This window comes from Anomaloglossus baeobatrachus, unplaced genomic scaffold (genome assembly GCF_048569485.1).
Source record: "Anomaloglossus baeobatrachus isolate aAnoBae1 unplaced genomic scaffold, aAnoBae1.hap1 Scaffold_3320, whole genome shotgun sequence".
NCBI lineage: Eukaryota > Metazoa > Chordata > Amphibia > Anura > Aromobatidae > Anomaloglossus > Anomaloglossus baeobatrachus.
Genome location: NW_027442701.1, coordinates 20,778 through 37,855, shown reverse-complemented (window position 1 = coordinate 37,855; position 17,078 = coordinate 20,778). Strand labels below are relative to the sequence as shown.

Sequence of the window (17,078 nt, the reverse complement as noted above, 5' to 3'; positions counted from 1 at the left end):
GGTCAGGTTGAGTGGTGATGAGTTTGCTATTTGGATGAATAAAGAAAGTCAAAAGTGTGAAAGATAAAAAACAAAAGGAGGAAGTGTGAAAAGTGAATGGGCCAAATTGAGGTGCATATGAAGACGTATGCTTTCTTCCAATTCATTAAATCGGGCTAATATGAATCAGGTGAATTGAGTTCTGCTTTTGGAAACTGGGTTAAGAAGGGGTGCACCGTTCCTGGAGGTACTGCAATACCAGGTCAATGCGTGGAGTGGACAGAGCAAGCTCTTTTTCCATCTCCCTGTTCTAAAAATCCATTTAATATATGGTCCCCAGATAGGGGACGTATCAGATATTAAACTGATAAGAACAGATACTACACTTGATCTTAGCCAAAAGGCCGAGAAGCGATAACCAGAATTGGTTTGGGCCTCGAGTGGCACCCTGGCCTATGCCGGACACATCTTAGGGAGAGAGAGCGAGAGGGAGACAAACCCACGCCTACACAAGACATTTTGTCACCCAAGCCAACCCTTGAAAAGGCTGCTTTGCAGAGCCAAAACAAGAAGAATGGTGCGTTTTGCAGCCGCCGCCCACTGCAATGAATCTGAATAACTCCTCCTTTAGGGCGCAAGCAACTCCCCTCCCCCTTGCAGTCTTTCCAATTCACGATACAAAAAGACGGACAGGACAGGTTGCCTGACTTTCCGTCACTGCCACCCTTTGCCATCCTTACCCGTAGAAAGCCCTTTCATCATCCCCAAACCCTAATCTTTTCCCTTTCCTTCCCAGCCCCCAAACCCTGCCCTCTGTACCTTTCTCACCACCCGCTTCCCTTCTCCTGTCATCCCCCTACCACCCGGGAAAAAAAGAGATTGCCCCCTCCTTCCACTAGCCCACCCTCCCACCCAAAGAACAACTTCTTCTGCGCAGCTTGTTTTCTAGGCAGCAGCGCTATTGTGATGTCATCGGGGGGCATTGTGACAAGCCGCCAGTGTTCCGTCTCTTCATGTTGTGCACAGTTCAAACGGAAAATACATCAACAGGCAGACTACAGAAAAGCTTACTATCAAAGGTTAGAGGGGGGCTTTCTCAGAGGGCTTTTTACAGTTTTTCTATTCCCAATTAGCCGTTTAAGTGTACTTATTGAAAGTAGTAATTCTTTCATAGGCCGCCCTTTCTTAGTATTTGACGTTCCTTATATTGCGGTATGAGGCTTCGCAGTAGGTTGCAAACATTCATCACCCATGACTGTCCCCAATTGAGCTCAGAAAGCTCAATGTCTATCATGACCTCTCTTTTAGAATGTCCAAGAGCAAGCAAACTATTCCTCCAGGAGAGGGCGCCAACAGACTACTAAAGAGATCATCATTACTCAAAGAAAACCCCAAAAACCAATGCATGATAGGAATAAACAGGTAACTTTCTTTGGAGTGGAAGCGGAGAGATCGCACCAGATGCCAATTCTAGATGTTATCACACCTGTGGTCACTGCAGCAGCAGGTGAATCCACTTTGTCCAAAAGGGATCTATTCCATTCAATTGCAAATGATCTAGATAAGACAGAGAACTGCAGCACGGGGACATAGCCGAGTTGGTCAGGTTGAGTGGTGATGAGTTTGCTATTTGGATGAATAAAGAAAGTCAAAAGTGTGAAAGATAAAAAACAAAAGGAGGAAGTGTGAAAAGTGAATGGGCCAAATTGAGGTGCATATGAAGACGTATGCTTTCTTCCAATTCATTAAATCGGGCTAATATGAATCAGGTGAATTGAGTTCTGCTTTTGGAAACTGGGTTAAGAAGGGGTGCACCGTTCCTGGAGGTACTGCAATACCAGGTCAATGCGTGGAGTGGACAGAGCAAGCTCTTTTTCCATCTCCCTGTTCTAAAAATCCATTTAATATATGGTCCCCAGATAGGGGACGTATCAGATATTAAACTGATAAGAACAGATACTACACTTGATCTTAGCCAAAAGGCCGAGAAGCGATAACCAGAATTGGTTTGGGCCTCGAGTGGCACCCTGGCCTATGCCGGACACATCTTAGGGAGAGAGAGCGAGAGGGAGACAAACCCACGCCTACACAAGACATTTTGTCACCCAAGCCAACCCTTGAAAAGGCTGCTTTGCAGAGCCAAAACAAGAAGAATGGTGCGTTTTGCAGCCGCCGCCCACTGCAATGAATCTGAATAACTCCTCCTTTAGGGCGCAAGCAACTCCCCTCCCCCTTGCAGTCTTTCCAATTCACGATACAAAAAGACGGACAGGACAGGTTGCCTGACTTTCCGTCACTGCCACCCTTTGCCATCCTTACCCGTAGAAAGCCCTTTCATCATCCCCAAACCCTAATCTTTTCCCTTTCCTTCCCAGCCCCCAAACCCTGCCCTCTGTACCTTTCTCACCACCCGCTTCCCTTCTCCTGTCATCCCCCTACCACCCGGGAAAAAAAGAGATTGCCCCCTCCTTCCACTAGCCCACCCTCCCACCCAAAGAACAACTTCTTCTGCGCAGCTTGTTTTCTAGGCAGCAGCGCTATTGTGATGTCATCGGGGGGCATTGTGACAAGCCGCCAGTGTTCCGTCTCTTCATGTTGTGCACAGTTCAAACGGAAAATACATCAACAGGCAGACTACAGAAAAGCTTACTATCAAAGGTTAGAGGGGGGCTTTCTCAGAGGGCTTTTTACAGTTTTTCTATTCCCAATTAGCCGTTTAAGTGTACTTATTGAAAGTAGTAATTCTTTCATAGGCCGCCCTTTCTTAGTATTTGACGTTCCTTATATTGCGGTATGAGGCTTCGCAGTAGGTTGCAAACATTCATCACCCATGACTGTCCCCAATTGAGCTCAGAAGCTCAATGTCTATCATGACCTCTCTTTTAGAATGTCCAAGAGCAAGCAAACTATTCCTCCAGGAGAGGGCGCCAACAGACTACTAAAGAGATCATCATTACTCAAAGAAAACCCCAAAAACCAATGCATGATAGGAATAAACAGGTAACTTTCTTTGGAGTGGAAGCGGAGAGATCGCACCAGATGCCAATTCTAGATGTTATCACACCTGTGGTCACTGCAGCAGCAGGTGAATCCACTTTGTCCAAAAGGGATCTATTCCATTCAATTGCAAATGATCTAGATAAGACAGAGAACTGCAGCACGGGGACATAGCCGAGTTGGTCAGGTTGAGTGGTGATGAGTTTGCTATTTGGATGAATAAAGAAAGTCAAAAGTGTGAAAGATAAAAAACAAAAGGAGGAAGTGTGAAAAGTGAATGGGCCAAATTGAGGTGCATATGAAGACGTATGCTTTCTTCCAATTCATTAAATCGGGCTAATATGAATCAGGTGAATTGAGTTCTGCTTTTGGAAACTGGGTTAAGAAGGGGTGCACCGTTCCTGGAGGTACTGCAATACCAGGTCAATGCGTGGAGTGGACAGAGCAAGCTCTTTTTCCATCTCCCTGTTCTAAAAATCCATTTAATATATGGTCCCCAGATAGGGGACGTATCAGATATTAAACTGATAAGAACAGATACTACACTTGATCTTAGCCAAAAGGCCGAGAAGCGATAACCAGAATTGGTTTGGGCCTCGAGTGGCACCCTGGCCTATGCCGGACACATCTTAGGGAGAGAGAGCGAGAGGGAGACAAACCCACGCCTACACAAGACATTTTGTCACCCAAGCCAACCCTTGAAAAGGCTGCTTTGCAGAGCCAAAACAAGAAGAATGGTGCGTTTTGCAGCCGCCGCCCACTGCAATGAATCTGAATAACTCCTCCTTTAGGGCGCAAGCAACTCCCCTCCCCCTTGCAGTCTTTCCAATTCACGATACAAAAAGACGGACAGGACAGGTTGCCTGACTTTCCGTCACTGCCACCCTTTGCCATCCTTACCCGTAGAAAGCCCTTTCATCATCCCCAAACCCTAATCTTTTCCCTTTCCTTCCCAGCCCCCAAACCCTGCCCTCTGTACCTTTCTCACCACCCGCTTCCCTTCTCCTGTCATCCCCCTACCACCCGGGAAAAAAAGAGATTGCCCCCTCCTTCCACTAGCCCACCCTCCCACCCAAAGAACAACTTCTTCTGCGCAGCTTGTTTTCTAGGCAGCAGCGCTATTGTGATGTCATCGGGGGGCATTGTGACAAGCCGCCAGTGTTCCGTCTCTTCATGTTGTGCACAGTTCAAACGGAAAATACATCAACAGGCAGACTACAGAAAAGCTTACTATCAAAGGTTAGAGGGGGGCTTTCTCAGAGGGCTTTTTACAGTTTTTCTATTCCCAATTAGCCGTTTAAGTGTACTTATTGAAAGTAGTAATTCTTTCATAGGCCGCCCTTTCTTAGTATTTGACGTTCCTTATATTGCGGTATGAGGCTTCGCAGTAGGTTGCAAACATTCATCACCCATGACTGTCCCCAATTGAGCTCAGAAGCTCAATGTCTATCATGACCTCTCTTTTAGAATGTCCAAGAGCAAGCAAACTATTCCTCCAGGAGAGGGCGCCAACAGACTACTAAAGAGATCATCATTACTCAAAGAAAACCCCAAAAACCAATGCATGATAGGAATAAACAGGTAACTTTCTTTGGAGTGGAAGCGGAGAGATCGCACCAGATGCCAATTCTAGATGTTATCACACCTGTGGTCACTGCAGCAGCAGGTGAATCCACTTTGTCCAAAAGGGATCTATTCCATTCAATTGCAAATGATCTAGATAAGACAGAGAACTGCAGCACGGGGACATAGCCGAGTTGGTCAGGTTGAGTGGTGATGAGTTTGCTATTTGGATGAATAAAGAAAGTCAAAAGTGTGAAAGATAAAAAACAAAAGGAGGAAGTGTGAAAAGTGAATGGGCCAAATTGAGGTGCATATGAAGACGTATGCTTTCTTCCAATTCATTAAATCGGGCTAATATGAATCAGGTGAATTGAGTTCTGCTTTTGGAAACTGGGTTAAGAAGGGGTGCACCGTTCCTGGAGGTACTGCAATACCAGGTCAATGCGTGGAGTGGACAGAGCAAGCTCTTTTTCCATCTCCCTGTTCTAAAAATCCATTTAATATATGGTCCCCAGATAGGGGACGTATCAGATATTAAACTGATAAGAACAGATACTACACTTGATCTTAGCCAAAAGGCCGAGAAGCGATAACCAGAATTGGTTTGGGCCTCGAGTGGCACCCTGGCCTATGCCGGACACATCTTAGGGAGAGAGAGCGAGAGGGAGACAAACCCACGCCTACACAAGACATTTTGTCACCCAAGCCAACCCTTGAAAAGGCTGCTTTGCAGAGCCAAAACAAGAAGAATGGTGCGTTTTGCAGCCGCCGCCCACTGCAATGAATCTGAATAACTCCTCCTTTAGGGCGCAAGCAACTCCCCTCCCCCTTGCAGTCTTTCCAATTCACGATACAAAAAGACGGACAGGACAGGTTGCCTGACTTTCCGTCACTGCCACCCTTTGCCATCCTTACCCGTAGAAAGCCCTTTCATCATCCCCAAACCCTAATCTTTTCCCTTTCCTTCCCAGCCCCCAAACCCTGCCCTCTGTACCTTTCTCACCACCCGCTTCCCTTCTCCTGTCATCCCCCTACCACCCGGGAAAAAAAGAGATTGCCCCCTCCTTCCACTAGCCCACCCTCCCACCCAAAGAACAACTTCTTCTGCGCAGCTTGTTTTCTAGGCAGCAGCGCTATTGTGATGTCATCGGGGGGCATTGTGACAAGCCGCCAGTGTTCCGTCTCTTCATGTTGTGCACAGTTCAAACGGAAAATACATCAACAGGCAGACTACAGAAAAGCTTACTATCAAAGGTTAGAGGGGGGCTTTCTCAGAGGGCTTTTTACAGTTTTTCTATTCCCAATTAGCCGTTTAAGTGTACTTATTGAAAGTAGTAATTCTTTCATAGGCCGCCCTTTCTTAGTATTTGACGTTCCTTATATTGCGGTATGAGGCTTCGCAGTAGGTTGCAAACATTCATCACCCATGACTGTCCCCAATTGAGCTCAGAAGCTCAATGTCTATCATGACCTCTCTTTTAGAATGTCCAAGAGCAAGCAAACTATTCCTCCAGGAGAGGGCGCCAACAGACTACTAAAGAGATCATCATTACTCAAAGAAAACCCCAAAAACCAATGCATGATAGGAATAAACAGGTAACTTTCTTTGGAGTGGAAGCGGAGAGATCGCACCAGATGCCAATTCTAGATGTTATCACACCTGTGGTCACTGCAGCAGCAGGTGAATCCACTTTGTCCAAAAGGGATCTATTCCATTCAATTGCAAATGATCTAGATAAGACAGAGAACTGCAGCACGGGGACATAGCCGAGTTGGTCAGGTTGAGTGGTGATGAGTTTGCTATTTGGATGAATAAAGAAAGTCAAAAGTGTGAAAGATAAAAAACAAAAGGAGGAAGTGTGAAAAGTGAATGGGCCAAATTGAGGTGCATATGAAGACGTATGCTTTCTTCCAATTCATTAAATCGGGCTAATATGAATCAGGTGAATTGAGTTCTGCTTTTGGAAACTGGGTTAAGAAGGGGTGCACCGTTCCTGGAGGTACTGCAATACCAGGTCAATGCGTGGAGTGGACAGAGCAAGCTCTTTTTCCATCTCCCTGTTCTAAAAATCCATTTAATATATGGTCCCCAGATAGGGGACGTATCAGATATTAAACTGATAAGAACAGATACTACACTTGATCTTAGCCAAAAGGCCGAGAAGCGATAACCAGAATTGGTTTGGGCCTCGAGTGGCACCCTGGCCTATGCCGGACACATCTTAGGGAGAGAGAGCGAGAGGGAGACAAACCCACGCCTACACAAGACATTTTGTCACCCAAGCCAACCCTTGAAAAGGCTGCTTTGCAGAGCCAAAACAAGAAGAATGGTGCGTTTTGCAGCCGCCGCCCACTGCAATGAATCTGAATAACTCCTCCTTTAGGGCGCAAGCAACTCCCCTCCCCCTTGCAGTCTTTCCAATTCACGATACAAAAAGACGGACAGGACAGGTTGCCTGACTTTCCGTCACTGCCACCCTTTGCCATCCTTACCCGTAGAAAGCCCTTTCATCATCCCCAAACCCTAATCTTTTCCCTTTCCTTCCCAGCCCCCAAACCCTGCCCTCTGTACCTTTCTCACCACCCGCTTCCCTTCTCCTGTCATCCCCCTACCACCCGGGAAAAAAAGAGATTGCCCCCTCCTTCCACTAGCCCACCCTCCCACCCAAAGAACAACTTCTTCTGCGCAGCTTGTTTTCTAGGCAGCAGCGCTATTGTGATGTCATCGGGGGGCATTGTGACAAGCCGCCAGTGTTCCGTCTCTTCATGTTGTGCACAGTTCAAACGGAAAATACATCAACAGGCAGACTACAGAAAAGCTTACTATCAAAGGTTAGAGGGGGGCTTTCTCAGAGGGCTTTTTACAGTTTTTCTATTCCCAATTAGCCGTTTAAGTGTACTTATTGAAAGTAGTAATTCTTTCATAGGCCGCCCTTTCTTAGTATTTGACGTTCCTTATATTGCGGTATGAGGCTTCGCAGTAGGTTGCAAACATTCATCACCCATGACTGTCCCCAATTGAGCTCAGAAGCTCAATGTCTATCATGACCTCTCTTTTAGAATGTCCAAGAGCAAGCAAACTATTCCTCCAGGAGAGGGCGCCAACAGACTACTAAAGAGATCATCATTACTCAAAGAAAACCCCAAAAACCAATGCATGATAGGAATAAACAGGTAACTTTCTTTGGAGTGGAAGCGGAGAGATCGCACCAGATGCCAATTCTAGATGTTATCACACCTGTGGTCACTGCAGCAGCAGGTGAATCCACTTTGTCCAAAAGGGATCTATTCCATTCAATTGCAAATGATCTAGATAAGACAGAGAACTGCAGCACGGGGACATAGCCGAGTTGGTCAGGTTGAGTGGTGATGAGTTTGCTATTTGGATGAATAAAGAAAGTCAAAAGTGTGAAAGATAAAAAACAAAAGGAGGAAGTGTGAAAAGTGAATGGGCCAAATTGAGGTGCATATGAAGACGTATGCTTTCTTCCAATTCATTAAATCGGGCTAATATGAATCAGGTGAATTGAGTTCTGCTTTTGGAAACTGGGTTAAGAAGGGGTGCACCGTTCCTGGAGGTACTGCAATACCAGGTCAATGCGTGGAGTGGACAGAGCAAGCTCTTTTTCCATCTCCCTGTTCTAAAAATCCATTTAATATATGGTCCCCAGATAGGGGACGTATCAGATATTAAACTGATAAGAACAGATACTACACTTGATCTTAGCCAAAAGGCCGAGAAGCGATAACCAGAATTGGTTTGGGCCTCGAGTGGCACCCTGGCCTATGCCGGACACATCTTAGGGAGAGAGAGCGAGAGGGAGACAAACCCACGCCTACACAAGACATTTTGTCACCCAAGCCAACCCTTGAAAAGGCTGCTTTGCAGAGCCAAAACAAGAAGAATGGTGCGTTTTGCAGCCGCCGCCCACTGCAATGAATCTGAATAACTCCTCCTTTAGGGCGCAAGCAACTCCCCTCCCCCTTGCAGTCTTTCCAATTCACGATACAAAAAGACGGACAGGACAGGTTGCCTGACTTTCCGTCACTGCCACCCTTTGCCATCCTTACCCGTAGAAAGCCCTTTCATCATCCCCAAACCCTAATCTTTTCCCTTTCCTTCCCAGCCCCCAAACCCTGCCCTCTGTACCTTTCTCACCACCCGCTTCCCTTCTCCTGTCATCCCCCTACCACCCGGGAAAAAAAGAGATTGCCCCCTCCTTCCACTAGCCCACCCTCCCACCCAAAGAACAACTTCTTCTGCGCAGCTTGTTTTCTAGGCAGCAGCGCTATTGTGATGTCATCGGGGGGCATTGTGACAAGCCGCCAGTGTTCCGTCTCTTCATGTTGTGCACAGTTCAAACGGAAAATACATCAACAGGCAGACTACAGAAAAGCTTACTATCAAAGGTTAGAGGGGGGCTTTCTCAGAGGGCTTTTTACAGTTTTTCTATTCCCAATTAGCCGTTTAAGTGTACTTATTGAAAGTAGTAATTCTTTCATAGGCCGCCCTTTCTTAGTATTTGACGTTCCTTATATTGCGGTATGAGGCTTCGCAGTAGGTTGCAAACATTCATCACCCATGACTGTCCCCAATTGAGCTCAGAAGCTCAATGTCTATCATGACCTCTCTTTTAGAATGTCCAAGAGCAAGCAAACTATTCCTCCAGGAGAGGGCGCCAACAGACTACTAAAGAGATCATCATTACTCAAAGAAAACCCCAAAAACCAATGCATGATAGGAATAAACAGGTAACTTTCTTTGGAGTGGAAGCGGAGAGATCGCACCAGATGCCAATTCTAGATGTTATCACACCTGTGGTCACTGCAGCAGCAGGTGAATCCACTTTGTCCAAAAGGGATCTATTCCATTCAATTGCAAATGATCTAGATAAGACAGAGAACTGCAGCACGGGGACATAGCCGAGTTGGTCAGGTTGAGTGGTGATGAGTTTGCTATTTGGATGAATAAAGAAAGTCAAAAGTGTGAAAGATAAAAAACAAAAGGAGGAAGTGTGAAAAGTGAATGGGCCAAATTGAGGTGCATATGAAGACGTATGCTTTCTTCCAATTCATTAAATCGGGCTAATATGAATCAGGTGAATTGAGTTCTGCTTTTGGAAACTGGGTTAAGAAGGGGTGCACCGTTCCTGGAGGTACTGCAATACCAGGTCAATGCGTGGAGTGGACAGAGCAAGCTCTTTTTCCATCTCCCTGTTCTAAAAATCCATTTAATATATGGTCCCCAGATAGGGGACGTATCAGATATTAAACTGATAAGAACAGATACTACACTTGATCTTAGCCAAAAGGCCGAGAAGCGATAACCAGAATTGGTTTGGGCCTCGAGTGGCACCCTGGCCTATGCCGGACACATCTTAGGGAGAGAGAGCGAGAGGGAGACAAACCCACGCCTACACAAGACATTTTGTCACCCAAGCCAACCCTTGAAAAGGCTGCTTTGCAGAGCCAAAACAAGAAGAATGGTGCGTTTTGCAGCCGCCGCCCACTGCAATGAATCTGAATAACTCCTCCTTTAGGGCGCAAGCAACTCCCCTCCCCCTTGCAGTCTTTCCAATTCACGATACAAAAAGACGGACAGGACAGGTTGCCTGACTTTCCGTCACTGCCACCCTTTGCCATCCTTACCCGTAGAAAGCCCTTTCATCATCCCCAAACCCTAATCTTTTCCCTTTCCTTCCCAGCCCCCAAACCCTGCCCTCTGTACCTTTCTCACCACCCGCTTCCCTTCTCCTGTCATCCCCCTACCACCCGGGAAAAAAAGAGATTGCCCCCTCCTTCCACTAGCCCACCCTCCCACCCAAAGAACAACTTCTTCTGCGCAGCTTGTTTTCTAGGCAGCAGCGCTATTGTGATGTCATCGGGGGGCATTGTGACAAGCCGCCAGTGTTCCGTCTCTTCATGTTGTGCACAGTTCAAACGGAAAATACATCAACAGGCAGACTACAGAAAAGCTTACTATCAAAGGTTAGAGGGGGGCTTTCTCAGAGGGCTTTTTACAGTTTTTCTATTCCCAATTAGCCGTTTAAGTGTACTTATTGAAAGTAGTAATTCTTTCATAGGCCGCCCTTTCTTAGTATTTGACGTTCCTTATATTGCGGTATGAGGCTTCGCAGTAGGTTGCAAACATTCATCACCCATGACTGTCCCCAATTGAGCTCAGAAGCTCAATGTCTATCATGACCTCTCTTTTAGAATGTCCAAGAGCAAGCAAACTATTCCTCCAGGAGAGGGCGCCAACAGACTACTAAAGAGATCATCATTACTCAAAGAAAACCCCAAAAACCAATGCATGATAGGAATAAACAGGTAACTTTCTTTGGAGTGGAAGCGGAGAGATCGCACCAGATGCCAATTCTAGATGTTATCACACCTGTGGTCACTGCAGCAGCAGGTGAATCCACTTTGTCCAAAAGGGATCTATTCCATTCAATTGCAAATGATCTAGATAAGACAGAGAACTGCAGCACGGGGACATAGCCGAGTTGGTCAGGTTGAGTGGTGATGAGTTTGCTATTTGGATGAATAAAGAAAGTCAAAAGTGTGAAAGATAAAAAACAAAAGGAGGAAGTGTGAAAAGTGAATGGGCCAAATTGAGGTGCATATGAAGACGTATGCTTTCTTCCAATTCATTAAATCGGGCTAATATGAATCAGGTGAATTGAGTTCTGCTTTTGGAAACTGGGTTAAGAAGGGGTGCACCGTTCCTGGAGGTACTGCAATACCAGGTCAATGCGTGGAGTGGACAGAGCAAGCTCTTTTTCCATCTCCCTGTTCTAAAAATCCATTTAATATATGGTCCCCAGATAGGGGACGTATCAGATATTAAACTGATAAGAACAGATACTACACTTGATCTTAGCCAAAAGGCCGAGAAGCGATAACCAGAATTGGTTTGGGCCTCGAGTGGCACCCTGGCCTATGCCGGACACATCTTAGGGAGAGAGAGCGAGAGGGAGACAAACCCACGCCTACACAAGACATTTTGTCACCCAAGCCAACCCTTGAAAAGGCTGCTTTGCAGAGCCAAAACAAGAAGAATGGTGCGTTTTGCAGCCGCCGCCCACTGCAATGAATCTGAATAACTCCTCCTTTAGGGCGCAAGCAACTCCCCTCCCCCTTGCAGTCTTTCCAATTCACGATACAAAAAGACGGACAGGACAGGTTGCCTGACTTTCCGTCACTGCCACCCTTTGCCATCCTTACCCGTAGAAAGCCCTTTCATCATCCCCAAACCCTAATCTTTTCCCTTTCCTTCCCAGCCCCCAAACCCTGCCCTCTGTACCTTTCTCACCACCCGCTTCCCTTCTCCTGTCATCCCCCTACCACCCGGGAAAAAAAGAGATTGCCCCCTCCTTCCACTAGCCCACCCTCCCACCCAAAGAACAACTTCTTCTGCGCAGCTTGTTTTCTAGGCAGCAGCGCTATTGTGATGTCATCGGGGGGCATTGTGACAAGCCGCCAGTGTTCCGTCTCTTCATGTTGTGCACAGTTCAAACGGAAAATACATCAACAGGCAGACTACAGAAAAGCTTACTATCAAAGGTTAGAGGGGGGCTTTCTCAGAGGGCTTTTTACAGTTTTTCTATTCCCAATTAGCCGTTTAAGTGTACTTATTGAAAGTAGTAATTCTTTCATAGGCCGCCCTTTCTTAGTATTTGACGTTCCTTATATTGCGGTATGAGGCTTCGCAGTAGGTTGCAAACATTCATCACCCATGACTGTCCCCAATTGAGCTCAGAAGCTCAATGTCTATCATGACCTCTCTTTTAGAATGTCCAAGAGCAAGCAAACTATTCCTCCAGGAGAGGGCGCCAACAGACTACTAAAGAGATCATCATTACTCAAAGAAAACCCCAAAAACCAATGCATGATAGGAATAAACAGGTAACTTTCTTTGGAGTGGAAGCGGAGAGATCGCACCAGATGCCAATTCTAGATGTTATCACACCTGTGGTCACTGCAGCAGCAGGTGAATCCACTTTGTCCAAAAGGGATCTATTCCATTCAATTGCAAATGATCTAGATAAGACAGAGAACTGCAGCACGGGGACATAGCCGAGTTGGTCAGGTTGAGTGGTGATGAGTTTGCTATTTGGATGAATAAAGAAAGTCAAAAGTGTGAAAGATAAAAAACAAAAGGAGGAAGTGTGAAAAGTGAATGGGCCAAATTGAGGTGCATATGAAGACGTATGCTTTCTTCCAATTCATTAAATCGGGCTAATATGAATCAGGTGAATTGAGTTCTGCTTTTGGAAACTGGGTTAAGAAGGGGTGCACCGTTCCTGGAGGTACTGCAATACCAGGTCAATGCGTGGAGTGGACAGAGCAAGCTCTTTTTCCATCTCCCTGTTCTAAAAATCCATTTAATATATGGTCCCCAGATAGGGGACGTATCAGATATTAAACTGATAAGAACAGATACTACACTTGATCTTAGCCAAAAGGCCGAGAAGCGATAACCAGAATTGGTTTGGGCCTCGAGTGGCACCCTGGCCTATGCCGGACACATCTTAGGGAGAGAGAGCGAGAGGGAGACAAACCCACGCCTACACAAGACATTTTGTCACCCAAGCCAACCCTTGAAAAGGCTGCTTTGCAGAGCCAAAACAAGAAGAATGGTGCGTTTTGCAGCCGCCGCCCACTGCAATGAATCTGAATAACTCCTCCTTTAGGGCGCAAGCAACTCCCCTCCCCCTTGCAGTCTTTCCAATTCACGATACAAAAAGACGGACAGGACAGGTTGCCTGACTTTCCGTCACTGCCACCCTTTGCCATCCTTACCCGTAGAAAGCCCTTTCATCATCCCCAAACCCTAATCTTTTCCCTTTCCTTCCCAGCCCCCAAACCCTGCCCTCTGTACCTTTCTCACCACCCGCTTCCCTTCTCCTGTCATCCCCCTACCACCCGGGAAAAAAAGAGATTGCCCCCTCCTTCCACTAGCCCACCCTCCCACCCAAAGAACAACTTCTTCTGCGCAGCTTGTTTTCTAGGCAGCAGCGCTATTGTGATGTCATCGGGGGGCATTGTGACAAGCCGCCAGTGTTCCGTCTCTTCATGTTGTGCACAGTTCAAACGGAAAATACATCAACAGGCAGACTACAGAAAAGCTTACTATCAAAGGTTAGAGGGGGGCTTTCTCAGAGGGCTTTTTACAGTTTTTCTATTCCCAATTAGCCGTTTAAGTGTACTTATTGAAAGTAGTAATTCTTTCATAGGCTGCCCTTTCTTAGTATTTGACGTTCCTTATATTGCGGTATGAGGCTTCGCAGTAGGTTGCAAACATTCATCACCCATGACTGTCCCCAATTGAGCTCAGAAGCTCAATGTCTATCATGACCTCTCTTTTAGAATGTCCAAGAGCAAGCAAACTATTCCTCCAGGAGAGGGCGCCAACAGACTACTAAAGAGATCATCATTACTCAAAGAAAACCCCAAAAACCAATGCATGATAGGAATAAACAGGTAACTTTCTTTGGAGTGGAAGCGGAGAGATCGCACCAGATGCCAATTCTAGATGTTATCACACCTGTGGTCACTGCAGCAGCAGGTGAATCCACTTTGTCCAAAAGGGATCTATTCCATTCAATTGCAAATGATCTAGATAAGACAGAGAACTGCAGCACGGGGACATAGCCGAGTTGGTCAGGTTGAGTGGTGATGAGTTTGCTATTTGGATGAATAAAGAAAGTCAAAAGTGTGAAAGATAAAAAACAAAAGGAGGAAGTGTGAAAAGTGAATGGGCCAAATTGAGGTGCATATGAAGACGTATGCTTTCTTCCAATTCATTAAATCGGGCTAATATGAATCAGGTGAATTGAGTTCTGCTTTTGGAAACTGGGTTAAGAAGGGGTGCACCGTTCCTGGAGGTACTGCAATACCAGGTCAATGCGTGGAGTGGACAGAGCAAGCTCTTTTTCCATCTCCCTGTTCTAAAAATCCATTTAATATATGGTCCCCAGATAGGGGACGTATCAGATATTAAACTGATAAGAACAGATACTACACTTGATCTTAGCCAAAAGGCCGAGAAGCGATAACCAGAATTGGTTTGGGCCTCGAGTGGCACCCTGGCCTATGCCGGACACATCTTAGGGAGAGAGAGCGAGAGGGAGACAAACCCACGCCTACACAAGACATTTTGTCACCCAAGCCAACCCTTGAAAAGGCTGCTTTGCAGAGCCAAAACAAGAAGAATGGTGCGTTTTGCAGCCGCCGCCCACTGCAATGAATCTGAATAACTCCTCCTTTAGGGCGCAAGCAACTCCCCTCCCCCTTGCAGTCTTTCCAATTCACGATACAAAAAGACGGACAGGACAGGTTGCCTGACTTTCCGTCACTGCCACCCTTTGCCATCCTTACCCGTAGAAAGCCCTTTCATCATCCCCAAACCCTAATCTTTTCCCTTTCCTTCCCAGCCCCCAAACCCTGCCCTCTGTACCTTTCTCACCACCCGCTTCCCTTCTCCTGTCATCCCCCTACCACCCGGGAAAAAAAGAGATTGCCCCCTCCTTCCACTAGCCCACCCTCCCACCCAAAGAACAACTTCTTCTGCGCAGCTTGTTTTCTAGGCAGCAGCGCTATTGTGATGTCATCGGGGGGCATTGTGACAAGCCGCCAGTGTTCCGTCTCTTCATGTTGTGCACAGTTCAAACGGAAAATACATCAACAGGCAGACTACAGAAAAGCTTACTATCAAAGGTTAGAGGGGGGCTTTCTCAGAGGGCTTTTTACAGTTTTTCTATTCCCAATTAGCCGTTTAAGTGTACTTATTGAAAGTAGTAATTCTTTCATAGGCCGCCCTTTCTTAGTATTTGACGTTCCTTATATTGCGGTATGAGGCTTCGCAGTAGGTTGCAAACATTCATCACCCATGACTGTCCCCAATTGAGCTCAGAAGCTCAATGTCTATCATGACCTCTCTTTTAGAATGTCCAAGAGCAAGCAAACTATTCCTCCAGGAGAGGGCGCCAACAGACTACTAAAGAGATCATCATTACTCAAAGAAAACCCCAAAAACCAATGCATGATAGGAATAAACAGGTAACTTTCTTTGGAGTGGAAGCGGAGAGATCGCACCAGATGCCAATTCTAGATGTTATCACACCTGTGGTCACTGCAGCAGCAGGTGAATCCACTTTGTCCAAAAGGGATCTATTCCATTCAATTGCAAATGATCTAGATAAGACAGAGAACTGCAGCACGGGGACATAGCCGAGTTGGTCAGGTTGAGTGGTGATGAGTTTGCTATTTGGATGAATAAAGAAAGTCAAAAGTGTGAAAGATAAAAAACAAAAGGAGGAAGTGTGAAAAGTGAATGGGCCAAATTGAGGTGCATATGAAGACGTATGCTTTCTTCCAATTCATTAAATCGGGCTAATATGAATCAGGTGAATTGAGTTCTGCTTTTGGAAACTGGGTTAAGAAGGGGTGCACCGTTCCTGGAGGTACTGCAATACCAGGTCAATGCGTGGAGTGGACAGAGCAAGCTCTTTTTCCATCTCCCTGTTCTAAAAATCCATTTAATATATGGTCCCCAGATAGGGGACGTATCAGATATTAAACTGATAAGAACAGATACTACACTTGATCTTAGCCAAAAGGCCGAGAAGCGATAACCAGAATTGGTTTGGGCCTCGAGTGGCACCCTGGCCTATGCCGGACACATCTTAGGGAGAGAGAGCGAGAGGGAGACAAACCCACGCCTACACAAGACATTTTGTCACCCAAGCCAACCCTTGAAAAGGCTGCTTTGCAGAGCCAAAACAAGAAGAATGGTGCGTTTTGCAGCCGCCGCCCACTGCAATGAATCTGAATAACTCCTCCTTTAGGGCGCAAGCAACTCCCCTCCCCCTTGCAGTCTTTCCAATTCACGATACAAAAAGACGGACAGGACAGGTTGCCTGACTTTCCGTCACTGCCACCCTTTGCCATCCTTACCCGTAGAAAGCCCTTTCATCATCCCCAAACCCTAATCTTTTCCCTTTCCTTCCCAGCCCCCAAACCCTGCCCTCTGTACCTTTCTCACCACCCGCTTCCCTTCTCCTGTCATCCCCCTACCACCCGGGAAAAAAAGAGATTGCCCCCTCCTTCCACTAGCCCACCCTCCCACCCAAAGAACAACTTCTTCTGCGCAGCTTGTTTTCTAGGCAGCAGCGCTATTGTGATGTCATCGGGGGGCATTGTGACAAGCCGCCAGTGTTCCGTCTCTTCATGTTGTGCACAGTTCAAACGGAAAATACATCAACAGGCAGACTACAGAAAAGCTTACTATCAAAGGTTAGAGGGGGGCTTTCTCAGAGGGCTTTTTACAGTTTTTCTATTCCCAATTAGCCGTTTAAGTGTACTTATTGAAAGTAGTAATTCTTTCATAGGCCGCCCTTTCTTAGTATTTGACGTTCCTTATATTGCGGTATGAGGCTTCGCAGTAGGTTGCAAACATTCATCACCCATGACTGTCCCCAATTGAGCTCAGAAGCTCAATGTCTATCATGACCTCTCTTTTAGAATGTCCAAGA

General features: G+C 46.3%; 11 non-coding genes across 11 annotated transcripts; all 11 read right to left on the bottom strand.

Moving 5' to 3' along the window:
• Positions 1 to 204: 204 nt before the first annotated feature.
• On the bottom strand, positions 205 to 395 carry LOC142270760 (U2 spliceosomal RNA). The gene has a single exon (XR_012735985.1). It is a non-coding gene; the product is annotated as a U2 spliceosomal RNA (small nuclear RNA).
• Positions 396 to 1,783: 1,388 nt separating this feature from the next.
• Positions 1,784 to 1,974, bottom strand: LOC142270759 (U2 spliceosomal RNA). Its single transcript, XR_012735984.1, has one exon. It is a non-coding gene; the product is annotated as a U2 spliceosomal RNA (small nuclear RNA).
• Positions 1,975 to 3,361: 1,387 nt separating this feature from the next.
• LOC142270758 (U2 spliceosomal RNA) lies at positions 3,362 to 3,552 on the bottom strand. The gene has a single exon (XR_012735983.1). It is a non-coding gene; the product is annotated as a U2 spliceosomal RNA (small nuclear RNA).
• Positions 3,553 to 4,939: 1,387 nt separating this feature from the next.
• On the bottom strand, positions 4,940 to 5,130 carry LOC142270757 (U2 spliceosomal RNA). The gene has a single exon (XR_012735982.1). It is a non-coding gene; the product is annotated as a U2 spliceosomal RNA (small nuclear RNA).
• Positions 5,131 to 6,517: 1,387 nt separating this feature from the next.
• On the bottom strand, positions 6,518 to 6,708 carry LOC142270756 (U2 spliceosomal RNA). The gene has a single exon (XR_012735981.1). It is a non-coding gene; the product is annotated as a U2 spliceosomal RNA (small nuclear RNA).
• Positions 6,709 to 8,095: 1,387 nt separating this feature from the next.
• LOC142270755 (U2 spliceosomal RNA) lies at positions 8,096 to 8,286 on the bottom strand. The gene has a single exon (XR_012735980.1). It is a non-coding gene; the product is annotated as a U2 spliceosomal RNA (small nuclear RNA).
• Positions 8,287 to 9,673: 1,387 nt separating this feature from the next.
• LOC142270752 (U2 spliceosomal RNA) lies at positions 9,674 to 9,864 on the bottom strand. The gene has a single exon (XR_012735978.1). It is a non-coding gene; the product is annotated as a U2 spliceosomal RNA (small nuclear RNA).
• A 1,387-nt stretch (positions 9,865 to 11,251) lies between these two features.
• Positions 11,252 to 11,442, bottom strand: LOC142270751 (U2 spliceosomal RNA). The gene has a single exon (XR_012735977.1). It is a non-coding gene; the product is annotated as a U2 spliceosomal RNA (small nuclear RNA).
• A 1,387-nt stretch (positions 11,443 to 12,829) lies between these two features.
• On the bottom strand, positions 12,830 to 13,020 carry LOC142270750 (U2 spliceosomal RNA). Its single transcript, XR_012735976.1, has one exon. It is a non-coding gene; the product is annotated as a U2 spliceosomal RNA (small nuclear RNA).
• Positions 13,021 to 14,407: 1,387 nt separating this feature from the next.
• Positions 14,408 to 14,598, bottom strand: LOC142270749 (U2 spliceosomal RNA). Its single transcript, XR_012735975.1, has one exon. It is a non-coding gene; the product is annotated as a U2 spliceosomal RNA (small nuclear RNA).
• A 1,387-nt stretch (positions 14,599 to 15,985) lies between these two features.
• On the bottom strand, positions 15,986 to 16,176 carry LOC142270748 (U2 spliceosomal RNA). The gene has a single exon (XR_012735974.1). It is a non-coding gene; the product is annotated as a U2 spliceosomal RNA (small nuclear RNA).
• Between the last annotated feature and the right edge of the window lie 902 nt (positions 16,177 to 17,078).